At 35.5% G+C, this 14,288-nt stretch overlaps 1 pseudogene; it reads right to left on the bottom strand.

Moving 5' to 3' along the window:
* Positions 1–6,163: 6,163 nt before the first annotated feature.
* LOC113614242 (trafficking protein particle complex subunit 13-like) lies at positions 6,164–7,048 on the bottom strand (annotated as a pseudogene).
* Between the last annotated feature and the right edge of the window lie 7,240 nt (positions 7,049–14,288).

The following is a 14,288-nucleotide window of genomic DNA, read 5'->3' as shown; positions in this document are numbered from 1 at the left end:
TATCATCAAAAAGTCGACAAAGGGGCTTCCCTGGTGGCGCAGTGGTTGAGAGTCCACCTGCCGACGCAGGGGACACGGGTTCGTGCCCCGGTCCGGGAGGATCCCACATGCCATGGAGCGGCTGGGCCCGTGAGCCATGGCCGCTGGGCCTGCGCCTCCGGAGCCTGTGCTCCGCGATGGGAGAGGCCGCAGTGGTGAGAGGCCCGCGTACCACAAAAAAAAAAAAAAAAAAAAAAAGTCGACAAATAACAAATGTTGGAGAGGGTGTGGGGAAAAGGGAATCCTCATATATTGTTGGTGGGAATGTAAATTGGTGCAGCCCCTTTTGAAAACAGTATTGGGTTCCTCAAAAAACTAAAAATAGAACTCATATGATTTAGCATTACCACTGCTGTGTATATATCTTAAGAAAACAAAAATACTAATTGAAAAATATACATACACCCCAATGTTCATAACAGCATTATTTACAATAACCAAGACATGGAAGAAGCAACCTAAGTGTCCATCAACATATGAATGGATAAAGAAGATGTGGCATATATATATATATATATATATATATATACACACACACACACACACGCATATACACACAATGGAATATTACTCAATCATAAGAATGAAGTTCTGTTCTTTGCAACATGGATGGACCTAGAGGGTATTATGCCAGACAGAGAAAGACAAATACTGTATGTTATCACTTATATGTGGAATCTAAAAATAAAAGAAACAAATATATATAACAAAACAGAAACAGACAGATATAGAGAACAAACTAGTGGTTATCAGTGGAGAGAAGGAAGGAGAGAGCTGCAAGATAGCAGTAGCGAATTAAGAGATACAAACTACTATGTATAAAATAAATAAGCAGCAAGTATATATTGTACAGCACAGGGGAGTATAGCCATTATTTTGTAATAACTTCAAATGCAGTATAATCTATAAAATATTGATATCTATTATATATAATCTACAAAAATATTGAATTCCTATGTTGGGCACCTAAAACTAATATAATACTGTAAATGAACTATATTTCCTTTTATTAAAAAAGAGAAAAAAGAGAAAAAGAATAAAGGTAAAGTGTTTACATTCTCAAGTCAGTAATTAGTTAATATGCGAAATGGTTTTGTTTTCCAAAAGAAAAACCGCTATGAAAATAAAATATAGGAAGAATGAAAATAAATGAGCAAACCAAAATATAAGCACTCTAGCAAATTCTTTGTCATGCAAGCCTCAACAGTGGAAAGGAGCTCAAATTTTTGTGGGATACAGAGATGAGCGCAAATACTGGTTCTTCTTTCTGGACTTATGAGCCCATTTCTAAATACTTTCAGTGGTAAAAGTTCAATTTTTGGATTTTGAATAAGAGACAAAAAAATTACATTAGGCTTTAACCATTTTTAACTATGTTTGATTAAAAGATAAGTAATTTTACCCCTCCCCCTATAGATATAATAACCAATGGAAATAAGTCAACTATTTTAACATTTCCTTTGCTAATTGAATGTTACAAATATCAAAAGTTGAAAATTTCAGTATAATGTTTCACATAAATGTGACCCAATAATGTGAAAATATTAGAAAAATTAATGTCCTGTCCTGGTACCTTATGTCAAAAGATTAAATAATGAGGACTAGCCTCAATTATTTTAAACAGAATTCTAAGTAGTTCTATTTTGTAGGGAGAACTAAAATATTACCAAATTTACTATATTATTTTAATTAAATATCAAAATGCTTCTAAGAAAACAACATATCTTATGGATGGCAGTTTGAGCCACATAATAAGTGGCAGCCACTACTAGTGACTTCTGAAAAGCTGGTACAATCACATTTAAATGTTGGAATTATTAGAAAACAAAAAAATTCAGGGAACCAATGGTTCCTTTACACCAAAACCTCTTGTTCCTCTCTCCAATGTTTATATTTGAAAATCACTTTTTACCTCCCAGCAATAATAATGCATTTTCATTTCTGGAAATTGACCAAGAGCAATACATGGCTTCCCAAACGTATGTATTGCGATGAAATCATTGTGATATTTCTGCATACTGTTAAATGGGGGAAAGTAAGAAAGTGGTATTATGAGGATGACCAAAGCAAGCTAAAGCCACAGAATTCAGAACTTAAACTAGGCTTGAGTCTCATAGGCCTTATTTCATGTGAGAAGAGAGATCAGCCATATATTCCCTAATGATTTGGTTTCAAGGACTCCTGGAACAAACCCTTTTTTCTGTACTCCCTGGCCAAGTGGGTAGCCCAAATGCAAGATGATTTTTCTGGGCCTTTGCCCAGGTAGTAACTTGTAACTGAGTCAAGCATAAATGAGAAAACCTTGAGGACAGCTGGGAGCTGGGGTGTGTTCAGAGATCCAGCCTTAAACTATGCTGAACTCACGCACTCTTACCAAGTGAGTATCTAGAGTTGAGATCTGGGAGAACACTGTCTCCCCTAAACAGAGACTAAGAATCCTGACCCACACTCACTTTCCATGGCCCAGTGGCTTCCTCTCATGGCAGATGATTCAAGTGAAGCCGGTAGTCAGGGCAAAGGATGCCTTTGGTCACCAGCACTGTGAGAGCCACTCCTTCAGCGTTTGGAATTACCACAGAAATCTACTGGTGACACTAAGATCCACAGTCATGTATTATCTTTGAGTTGTGGCTAAGTAAGCACTAGGTCAGTAGGACAAGCACCTCACCAGGTCACTTCCTGCCTCTCCTCTGTCTGCTTAAGAATGCAGCAAACCTTTTGGATGAACTCTGCCTCCTATAGGGTGATGACACCTTCTACCATATATTCTCATCCCCTCACCTAGGAATAGAATGGTTGGAATAGAATGATCAATTTCTGGGGGATTGATTGGAAAAGTTTCAGGGGATTCTATGTGAAAATTTAGACAAAGGTCTTTCTAATCAGCTGGAATTAACTGTCATGTTAGAAGTACAAAAAGTATATCATTTATAGTAGAGTTTACCTATCTCATAGGATTGTTGTGGAAATAAAAGTGCAATGTCCACACAAAGGGCTATATATGTAATGAAGGCATAATAAATATAAGAACTCATTCTTTTTATCATTTTAGCAGTAAGGAAATAAAGGTCAAAAGAGTTAATTAAGCATGTCCAGGTCAAACAGTATTCATGAAGTGGAGACATGATTCAAATGGAAATCTTTCAGAATTCAGTGCCTGCCCCACTCTGTGATACCTTTTCTTACCCTTATGTGATATTGTTTTCCCTGACCCCCCAACTTCAGCTATGTGCTCATCTTCCCACGTTCTTCAGGTCAGACAAGAGCTCTGCTTTCCATTCAGTCACTCACACTAGAAACTATAGCAAGAAAATGAAACAAAGGGGAAATTCAGTCAGAAGGGTACCAGTGACCAATACTTACATGCAGTGCTTGTCTAGTGTAACAAAAGAAAAATTATACTACCTATAACTTTTCTCAATAATAATAGAGTCTGTAATCAAGTAGATAATGCACATAAGTGACAAGCTCCAGGTGCTGCAGCTGTTCCCCAAATTGTATTCTTGGATGCCTTTATTTAATTCTGCAAACATTGTTCTCTCTGTAACTACTTCTACATTCATGCTATCACTAGCCTAGTAAAACCTCTCTTTGTTTACTGCCTGAATGAAGGCAGAAGTTATCAAAACTGTTTCAATTGCCATTCCTCTTGTATATCTATAATCCAAACACAGGTGAGAGGAGAAATGGAAATGCATATTTAAGCACAAGATGATTGCTCCTATGACCATTCACAAAGTCTAACATACTAACATGGCATAAAATGAAATCCATGATCTGTTACCTAGCCCCTGCTTTTCATCCTGCCTTTTACTTCATCACTTGCCTTTGATTTTTTTTTAACATCTTTATTGGAGTATAATTGCTTTACAATGGTGTGCTAGCTTCTGCTTTATAACAAAGTGAATCAGTTATACATATACATATGTTCCCATATCTCTTCCCTCTTGCGTCTCCCTCCCTCCCACCCTCCCTATCCCACCCCTCTAGGTGGTCACAAACCACCAAGCTGATCTCCCTGTGCTATGCGGCTGCTTCCCACTAGCTATCTATTTTACGTTTGGTAGTGTATATATGTCCATGCCACTGTCTCACTTTGTCACAGCTTACCCTTCCGCCTCCCCATATCCTCAAGTCCATGCTCTAGTAGGTCTGTGTCTTTATTTCGGTCTTACCCCTAGGCACATCATGACCTTTTTTTTTTTTCTTAGATTCTATATATATGTATTAGCATACAGTATTTGTTTTTCTCTTTCTGACTTACTTCACTCTGTATGACAGACTCTAGGTCCATCCACCTCACTACAAATAACTCAATTTCATTTCTTTTTATGGCTAAGTAATATTCCATTGTATATGTGCGCCACATCTTCTTTATCCTGGGCATATACCCTGAGAAAACCATAACTCAAAAAGACTCATGTACCAAAATGTTCATTGCAGCTCTATTTACAATAGCCAGGACATGGAAGCAATCTAAGTGTCTTTGATTTCTTAGCAATTTTCTCTCAAGGATCCCAGAAATGTTTGTACTCCATGAGTAAAACACATTCCTTCATCACTTTTTGCTGTTAATTTTAATGTCAAAATGTGTCTAAGGGGCTTATGGATTCTGGACTTGTTTGTAGTGTGTGTATGTGTATGTTTATGTATGTCTGCTCATGTTGATCAGCCAGGTCTTCAACAGAAAAGAGAAAGTGGGGTCACAGTTAGTAAAGGAATTATTTACACAGATGTGGCCAGAGAGTCAGGAAAGCTGAAAGGAGATAAAGACAGTAACCCAAAGCTAAAAATAGCAGGAAATCCACTACCACTCCTGGGCCTAAAGGAGCAAATGGAGGGAGTCTATAATTTGTTATTTCTATGGATAAAGCATTCATGAATTGCTTCTACAGTAAGAAAGTTGTGCTTAAGCATGAAAAAAACTCAATGTGGAGGAGTAGAGACTTAAGGAAAATATCATTATTGAAACATGGATCTTGTATTCTCAAAAGTCAATGATCAGCTAATGTCTGAGATGGTTTTATTTTCCTCAAGAAAAACTGATATGTGAATAAAATATTGGAGAATACTTTTTTAAAGATAGCACTAAAAAATTCTAATACACATCCCTTCCTCATACCAGCCTCAACAATGATTAGGAGATCAGTTTTTGTGGGAGACAGAAGTAAGAGCAAGTCCTTGCGCTTTCACTCATTGGTTAAGTGTCCATTTTGGTTTAGAGTTCCAGACCCCATACCAAAATTTATGAACCTACTAAATCTACTTAAGAAAGTAAGTGGTTCATTTTAAGTTTATTTTTTAAAGGCTGATTTTTGGTTTGGGATAAAAGGGAAAGAATGTATTACATTAATGGTTAAGAACAAAGTGAGTAATCCAAGTAGTATTCACAGGGCCCTTGCAGGAATAACTGATGGAAATGAACCAGCTCCACAGTTCACATAATTTTACCAAGATAAGTAAATAGAAAAGAGACAGTTCAGTGTGTCACATGAATGCGCTCCTATAGCCCCAATAATTTGGAATACTATTAGAAAAGATTATGTATTTTCCAAGTAGCAAGTGTCAACAAGTTTAAATAATGAGGACCATCCGTAATTATATTAAGCACTGCCATTGATCGTTCTCTGTTGAGTGAAAATGAAAGAGGAAAATAATAAAACAGGGTAAGCTTAAATTTTATGAAGTAAACCATAATAATTAATTTAATTTAATTATCAGTAGACTTCTAAGATTTTATTTTCTCTCAATACCAGCTTTACTGAAAAAGGAAGTGTTGAATGCTATTAAGGATTTCTGGAAAGCAGTTATAATCATTTTTAAATGGTGACCTCATTCTGAAAAAAAAAACTTCAACGGCTACCTGTAATGACCTTAATCAAGTCACAAATATTAGGAAACATATAAATTTAGAATTGGAAAATACTTCAAATAAGATCAAAGTCAAGATTGTTCTTTTTGAGATCAATATATGTTTAATTCTTAATGCATTCACGGTTTCAAAGAAAGTAAATGAAAATAATCTGCCTGTATGTTTGCTATTAGTTGATCATTTTGCTGCTAACAAAACTATGAAAAGCTTTTCTGTGAAATGTCCTGGAGAGCATAACACTGGAAATTTTCTTCAGCTTCTCATTTTAACTATGGAAAGTATTACAAAAACTTTTGCCACATCATCACAGATGTATATTTTCTTTAATAATTTGTCTGTTATTTGTATGCCAGAGACACTTTGTAAGCCCAGTTGTAAGGAGAGTAGTGTCAGGGTAAAATTGAGCATTGAACTTAGAGGTAGCTTTCCAAGATATCTTCCTGAATCACCACACCAGCAAATAGAATCTGTATCACACATCTTCAAAACGAATTTCATTTTCCAATCACTGTGGTTTGTTATCTTACAGGTAATATGAAAAGGCACTTCTAGAATTACGGTATCTGGGACTGTCTCCAAAGACAGCCTCATGTTTCCATAACCTGGAGCCTCTCGTTCAATTTTAATTGTCTGTAGCATTGCCATTTCACCTAGATTTCTTTTCCACACTATATCCAATTTTCCCATTTTGCTAGTCCTCTAATGGTAGCAGCTTTTTCTGAAAATTCCTGCTTGAGCTGAAGCTGGTATAAATACTGGCGTCCTTCCATTGACTACAAAAAGTTCTCATTCCAAAGGTACACTCATCTTCTCCAGCCTGATAGACAGTATTTAATTCTGCCCCAGTGTACATTTCAGACGGCTTTAAGGAAACCTTTTGTATAAAGACAGTTGAAGATGAAATATTCTGAATCTGGATTTCAAGAAACAAGTCACTCATCTCTGAATTATAAAACTTAGTTTTAACTTCAAATGGTGAGAGGAATGAAAGTAGCACAGTTTCATTAAAAACATCTTTCCTTCCACACTGTGTTGAATAGATACTGAACCCACAGGGGCAACTCTTCCAATGTCTATTACTTTGTCATAGATGACATCATCAGTACAAAAATTGGATGCAAGTTCTGCCACAGCCATGGAGACTGAGAGGTGTGAAGGCTGAGTACTTGTCTGAAAATTAGTGTTTGCAATATGATTTTTACAACTTAATTTCAATCACTGGGAATTCTCACATAAATAGAATTATTTTTCCTCTCACAACGTAGTTCTAAGGATTTATGATGAATTCAAACTTTCCCCCAGTTATTGACATTGCTGGTGGAGGGTCACCTGTCATGATCTGGTTAGAGAAATTACTAGGTAAGTTATTATCTTCACATGTGACTGAAAAGTTGGTGAATAAATTATGCTTAGTAGACAGAATCATTTTGAATATCAGAAAGATCTCCTGTAATGGATTCCCTTCCACTTTGACCACAACTTTGCCCCAATGTTTTAAAAAGCAACTGAGGTTTAATCAGATATGACAGGATGACAGACACAGAGACAACTGCTTTTGAAAGAACAGTTTATTAGTCTTGACCTAAAATAAACAGACTGCCAGTTATTTCTCCAGGCAAAATGTGTTTATTTGGGATCAGCAAAGAGTTGTAGTTCGAGATCTGCAACCATGGTGAGCCATGTATAAGTGCCCATATAGCAAGGGAAGGAGAACTCTTATAGAAAGGGAAAAGGAAGTTTGGAGGGGTACAATAAACAGAGTCCATGGCTTTTCATTGGCTGAATTGTTGTCAGGAAAGAAGAGCTCTTCCTTCCTTTCATTGGCCTTTCCTAACATTGTAAGACATACTGCCCTTTTCCGGGCTATCAACTTTAATTGAGGTTTCTGCTTATTAATTTTTAACTTTTTAATACATATATTTATTTAAGTTTTTCTGAATTTTTTATTGAAGTATAGTTGATTTACAATGTTGTGTTAGTTTCAGGTGTACAGCACAGTGATTCAGTTATATACACATATATATATATATTCTTTTTCAGATTCTTTTCCATTATAGGTTATTACAAGATATTGAATATAGTTCCCCATGCTATACAGTAGGAGTTTGTTATTTATCTATTTTATTTATAGTAGTGTGTATCTGTTAATTCCAAACTCCTAATTTATCCCACATCCCTTTCCCCTTCAGTAAACATATATTTGTTTTCTATGTCTTTGAGTCTGTTTCTGTTTTGTAAATAAGTTCATTTGCATCATTTTTTAGATTCCACATATAAGTGATATCATGTGATATTTATCATCCTCTGACTTATTTCACTTAGTATAATAATCTCTAGGCCCATCCATGTTGCTGCAAATGGCATTATTTCATTGTTTTTTACGGCTGAGTAATATTCCATTGCATATATATACAACATCTACTTTATTCATCTGTCAATGAACACTTAGAACACTTGCTTCCGTATCTTGGCTATTGCAACTAGTTCTGCTATGAACATTTGGGTGCATGCATCTTTTCAAATTAGAGTTTTTGTGTTTTCTGGATATATGCCCAGGAGTGGGATTGCTGGATCATATAGTAAATCTATTTTTAATTTTTTAAAGAACCTCCATACTCTTCTCTGTAGTGGTTGCACTAATTTATATTCTGACCAGCAGGGTAGGAGGGTTCCCTTTTCTCCACACTCTCTCCAGCATTTATTACTTGTAGACTTTTTAATCATGGCCATTCTGACTGGTGTGAGGTGAAACCTCATTATAGTTTTGATTTGCATTTCTATAATATTTAGCGATTTAAGCATCTTTTCATGTACCTGTTGGGCATCTGTACATCTCTAGAGAAATGTCTGTTTAGGTCATCTGACCATTTTATGATTAGGTTGTTTGTTTTTTTTTTATATTGAGCTGTATGAGCTGTTTTATTTTAGAACTTAATCCCTTGTCAATCAAATCATTTGCAAATATTTTCTCCCATTCAGTAGGTTGCCTTTTTGTTTGTTTATGGTTTCCTTTGCTGTGCAAAAACTTTGAGTTTAATTAGGTCCCATTTATTTATTTTTGTTTTTGTTTCCATAATTCTGGGAGGTGGGTCAAAAAAGATCTTGCTGCGATTTATGTCAAAGAGTGTTCTGCCTATGTTTTCCCCTAAGAGTTTGATAGTATCTGGCCTTACATTTAGGTCTTTAATCCATTTTGAGTTTATTTTTGTGTATGGTGTTAGGGAGTGTTATAATTTCATTCTTTTACATGTAGCTGTCCAGTTTTCCCAACACCGCTTGCTGAACAGACTGCCTTTTCTCCATTGTATATTCTTACCTCCTTTGTTGAAGATTGATTGACCATAGTTGTGTGGGCTTATTTCTGGGCTCTCTATTGTGTTCCATTGATCCATATGTCTGTTTTGTGCCAACACCACACTGTTTTGGTTACTGTATCTTTACGGTGGTGTCTGAAGTCTGAGAGGGTTATGCCTCTATCTTTGTTCTTTCCTCTCAGGATTGCTTAGGCAATTCTAGGGCTTTTGTGGCTCCATATAAATTTTAAGATTATTTGTTCTAGTTCTGTGAAAAATGTCATGGGTAATTTGATAGGGATCACATTAAATCTGTACACCTCTTTGGGTAGTATTGACATTTAACAACATTAATTCTTCTAATCCAATAGCATGGGATATCTTTCCATTTTTTGAATCCTCTTTAATTTCCTTTATTAATGTTTTATAGTTCTCAGCATATAAGTCTTTCACCTCCTTGTTCAGGTTTATTCCTAGATTTTCTTTTGGTGTGATTTTAAAAGATATTGGTTTTGCGGGGGGGGGGGTTCTTGGTTTTTTATTAGGAAAAAAAGTTCATTTAATGAGCTCCAGGGAACACTCAGCCTGCTGCCATACTAACTCATGAATTACAATGGATTGCTGGTAAGCAAGACAAGAAAACAGGGAACAAAAAAAACAAACAAAAATCAAGACATTGTTTCTTACTGAACTCTTCTCAAATGAGATCAAGGAATTATGGTTAAATGCCACAGCTGTAAATCATTTCTGCTCCTAGAGAGGTTAGAAAGGGCTTATAATATTTACCCTTTTTTTTCAGACAGAATTTAGGTCTGAGCAAAACCTTTTGTGTCCTCCAACCTCAAAGTGTATTGGGGATGGAAGTCCAAATTTGCTGTCACATACCATAAAAAGAATCTCATGAGCAGAGAGTCAAACTAATTTTGGAATATATGAATTATGCCCAGTGGTATTTTAAATAGATTTTAAACTAAAATATATAAATAAATTTTTACTAATCTATATGACTCTGGGTTCTGAAACTTCTACATGTCACATGCATGATACATAACACACAATGTCAGCCCCAGAACAGAGAAAACACTCCAATGAAGCAAGCCAAAGAAACAAGTTTCAAACAAGGTAAAGTGATGTGTAGACAAGGAGTTTTCAATTCTTTCCTGTCATGCTGAAGCTTCCAGCTCCTGAATAACAACACATGTTTCCCTTGCCCTAGACACCCAAGAGTATGTCTCCTCTCTTGGGCATAAGAATCTCTAGAGTTACATATGTGTAGTAAACAGTGGACCCAGCTGGCATACTCACAATGACCAAATTGTGTTGATCGTACTTTAAACCAATACATCACTCCACGATGAAGTTGCAATAAATGATATATTTTCTTTCCAGACATGAATGAGATGCCTTACTGGATATACTTCAGGAAGGCCAGAGAAACTGGAATAATTTACTGGTGAATTTCTTTCAGGATAGCCCATGATTTATCTAGAATATAATCTTTACATATCTGGATCCTTCAAACTAGACCAAAGGGAAAATCTGGGCTGCAAGACTCAATTAGAAATGTGGGATGCTGCTATGCTGACAACCAGTGTTCCCTGACCTGTATCTTCTGAGACTAGAACCCAGTGTGGTGGATGACCAATTCATGAGTTTTTTTTTACATTCCCTTTCTGATATTTCATTGTTAGTGTAAAGAAATGCAACTGATTTCCGAGTGTTTAATCCTGTTTCTTGCTACTTTGCTGAATTCATTTATTAGATCTAATAGATTTTGTGTGGAGTCCTTAGGGTTTTCTATATATAGTATCGTGTCACCTGCATATAGTGACAATTTTACCCCTTCCCTTCCAATCTGGATACCCTTTATTTCTTTTTCTTATCTCACTGCTGTGGCTAGGACTTCAAATACTATGTTGAATAGAAGTGGTGAGAGTGGGCATCCTTGTCTCTTTCCAGATCTTAGCAGGAAGGCTTTCAACTTTTCACCATTGAGTATTGTGTTGGCTGTGGGTTTGTCATAGATGGCTTTCATTATGTTGAGATATGTTTCCTCTATACCCACTTTGGTAAGAGTTTTTATCATGAACGTATGTTGACTTTTATCAAGTGTTTTTTCTGCATCTAATGAGATGATCATGTGGTTTTTGTCTTTTCTTTTGTTGATGTGGTATATTACATTGATTGACTTGCCTCTTTTGAACCATCCTTGTGAACTTGGGATGAATCTCACTTGGTCGTGGTGTATGCTCTTTTTTCTGTGTTGTTGGATTTGATTTGTTAATATTTTGTTGAGAATTTTGCATCTATATTCATCAGACATATTGGCCTGTAATTTTCTTTTTGGTAGTGTCTTTATCTGGTTTTGGTATCAGGGTGATGATGGCTTCATAGAATGACTTTGGGAGTGATCACTGCTCTTCAATCTTTTGAAAGAGTTTGAGAAGGATTGATATAAGTTCCTTGTATGTTTGGTAGAATTCTCCAGTGAATCCATCCATTCCTGAACTTTTGTTTGCAGAGAGTTTTTGTTTTTTACAAATTCTATTTCAATTCTAGTGATTGGTCTGTTCAAATTATCTATTTCTTCCTGATTCAGCTTTGGTGGGCTGTATGTTTCTAGAAACTTGTAACTTTCTTCTGGGTTGTCCAATTTGCTGGCAAATAATTGTTGACAGTATGCTCTTATGGTTCATTGTATTTCTGTGGTATCACTTGTAATTTTTCCTCTTTCATTTCTTATTTAGTTTATTTAGGTCATCTCTCTTTTCTTTTTGGTAAGCCTGGCCAGAATTTTGTCAACTTTTTTTATCCCTTCAAAAAACCAGCTCTTGATTTTATTGATTTTTTTCTACCTTAAAAATTTTTTCTATTTTTATTCCCTCTCTGATCTTTATTATTTCCTTCCATCTGATGACTTTGGGTATTGTTTGTTCCTCTTTTACTACTTCTTTTTGGTGGTAGGTTAGGTTGCTTATTTGAGATTTTTCTTGTTATTTGAAGAAGGTCTCTGCCATTATGGATTTCCCTTTTAGGACTGCTTTTGCTGCATCGCATAGATTTTGTGTGGTTGTGTTTCCATTGTCATTTGTCTCTAGGTATTTTTAAATTTCCTCTTTGATTTCATTGTTGGCCCATTGGTTTTTCAGTACCATGTTGTTTAGTCTCCATGTAATCAATTATTTAAATTTTCAGAATGACTTTATTACTTATTTTAAAATTCCAGATGGATCAATAAACATTTATATTTAATAAGTGAATTTAGTAATTTTAATGCACACAAAATTGATAAACCAAAATATTTTATCTCCATATACTAGCCAACAAACAAGTGGCAAATTATATAAAAAGTTATCATTTAAATTTACATCAAGTAGCAGAAAATACATAGGACTCATGTAAGTAAAACTGAGTGAGATATCCACACTGAAAACTTTTAAGATATTGCTAATCCATGTAATCTTTTTTTTCTCACTTATATTTCTGTGGTTGATTTCTAGTTGTATGCCATTGTGATTAGAAAAATGCTTGAAATACTTTCTATCCTCTCCAACTTGTTGAGGATTGTTTTGTGTCCTAATACCTGGGCTATGCTAGAGAATGTACCATGTGAGCTTGAAAAGAATGTGTATTCTGGGTTTTTTTGATGTAATGTCCTGAAAATATCAATTAAGTCCAACTGTTCTATTGTGTCATTTAGGACATCTGTTGCCTTATTGATTTTCTGTCTGAAAAAAAAAGCTGTCCATTGATGTCAGTGGGGTGTAAAACTCTCCTACTATTATTGTTTTCCCATCAGTTTCTCCCTTTATGTCTGTTAGTATTCATTTTATGTATTTAGGTGCTCCTATATTAGGAGCATATATGTTAATGAGTGTAATATCCTCTTCTTTTATTGATCCTTTTATCATTACATAATGTCCTTCTTTATCTTTCCTTATGGCCTTTGTTTTAAAATCTATTTTGTCTGACATGAATATTACTACCTCTACTTTCTTGTCATTTCTATTTGCATGATATATCTTTTTCCATCTCCTCACTTACAATCTATGAGTGTCCTTTGCCCAAAGTGGGTCTCTTGTAGGCAGCATATTGTAAGTCCTTGTTTTATTATCCAATATGCAACTCTATGTTTTTTGATCTGCTCTTACAGAAAAACCCGAACAAATTTTTGGTTAACCCAATATTTATTGCCATTTTAAACCATGTTTTACAATTGATTTTGTATTTCTTCTTTGTTCCTTTCTTTATATTTTTGTTTTCCCTCCTCTGGTTTGATGGTTTTCTTTTGAATTATGCTTAACTTCTCTTCTTCTGGATTTTTGTGAATTGATTTTATGTTTTTGATTTGTGGTTACCCTCATTTTCAAGTGTGTTGGCCCATTAATATATCTACTTGCTTTAGATTGGTAGCAATATAAGCTCAAACACATTATTTAAAAACCTGCATTTTCTTTTTTTTATTTAAATTTTTTTTTTAATTTTTGTCTGTGTTGGGTCTTCGTTGCTATGTGCAGGCTTTCTCTAGTTGTGGTGAGAGGGGGTTACTCTTCCTTGCAGGTTCACGGGCTTCTCACTGTGGTGGTTTCTCTTGTTGCAGAGCATGAGGTCTAGGCACACAGGCTTCAGTAGTTGCAGCATGCAGGCTCTGTAGTTGCACCATGCTGGCCTTAGAGAGCATGGGCTTCAGTAGCTGTGGTGCATGGGCTCAATAGTTGTGGTTCACAGGCTCTAGAGTACAGGATCAGTAGTTGTGACACATGGGCTTAGTTGCTCTGTGGCATGTGGAATCTTCCCAGACCAGAGATGGAACCCTTGTCCTCTGCCTTGGCAGGTGGATTCTTAACCACTGCACCATCAGGGAAATCCAAAAAACCTACATTTTCTTATTCCCCTTCCCACATATTGTGATTTTGATGTCCTATTTTACGTCTTCATGCTTAGCCTTTTGCTGTTCATTGTAGTTATAATTGTTTTCACAAAAAATTTTATTGCTTTTTAAAATCTATGTATTGGCTTATTTCAATGATCTACAATATTTTTATAGATTTGCTTTTCCTATTTGATTTTCCCTTTCCTGTATA

This window comes from Aethalodelphis obliquidens, unplaced genomic scaffold (assembly GCF_003676395.1).
Source record: "Aethalodelphis obliquidens isolate GAN/ISIS:26980383/991018 unplaced genomic scaffold, ASM367639v1 scaffold92, whole genome shotgun sequence".
NCBI classification, from domain to species: Eukaryota; Metazoa; Chordata; class Mammalia; order Artiodactyla; family Delphinidae; genus Aethalodelphis; species Aethalodelphis obliquidens.
This window is presented reverse-complemented; position numbering and strand designations above follow the sequence as displayed.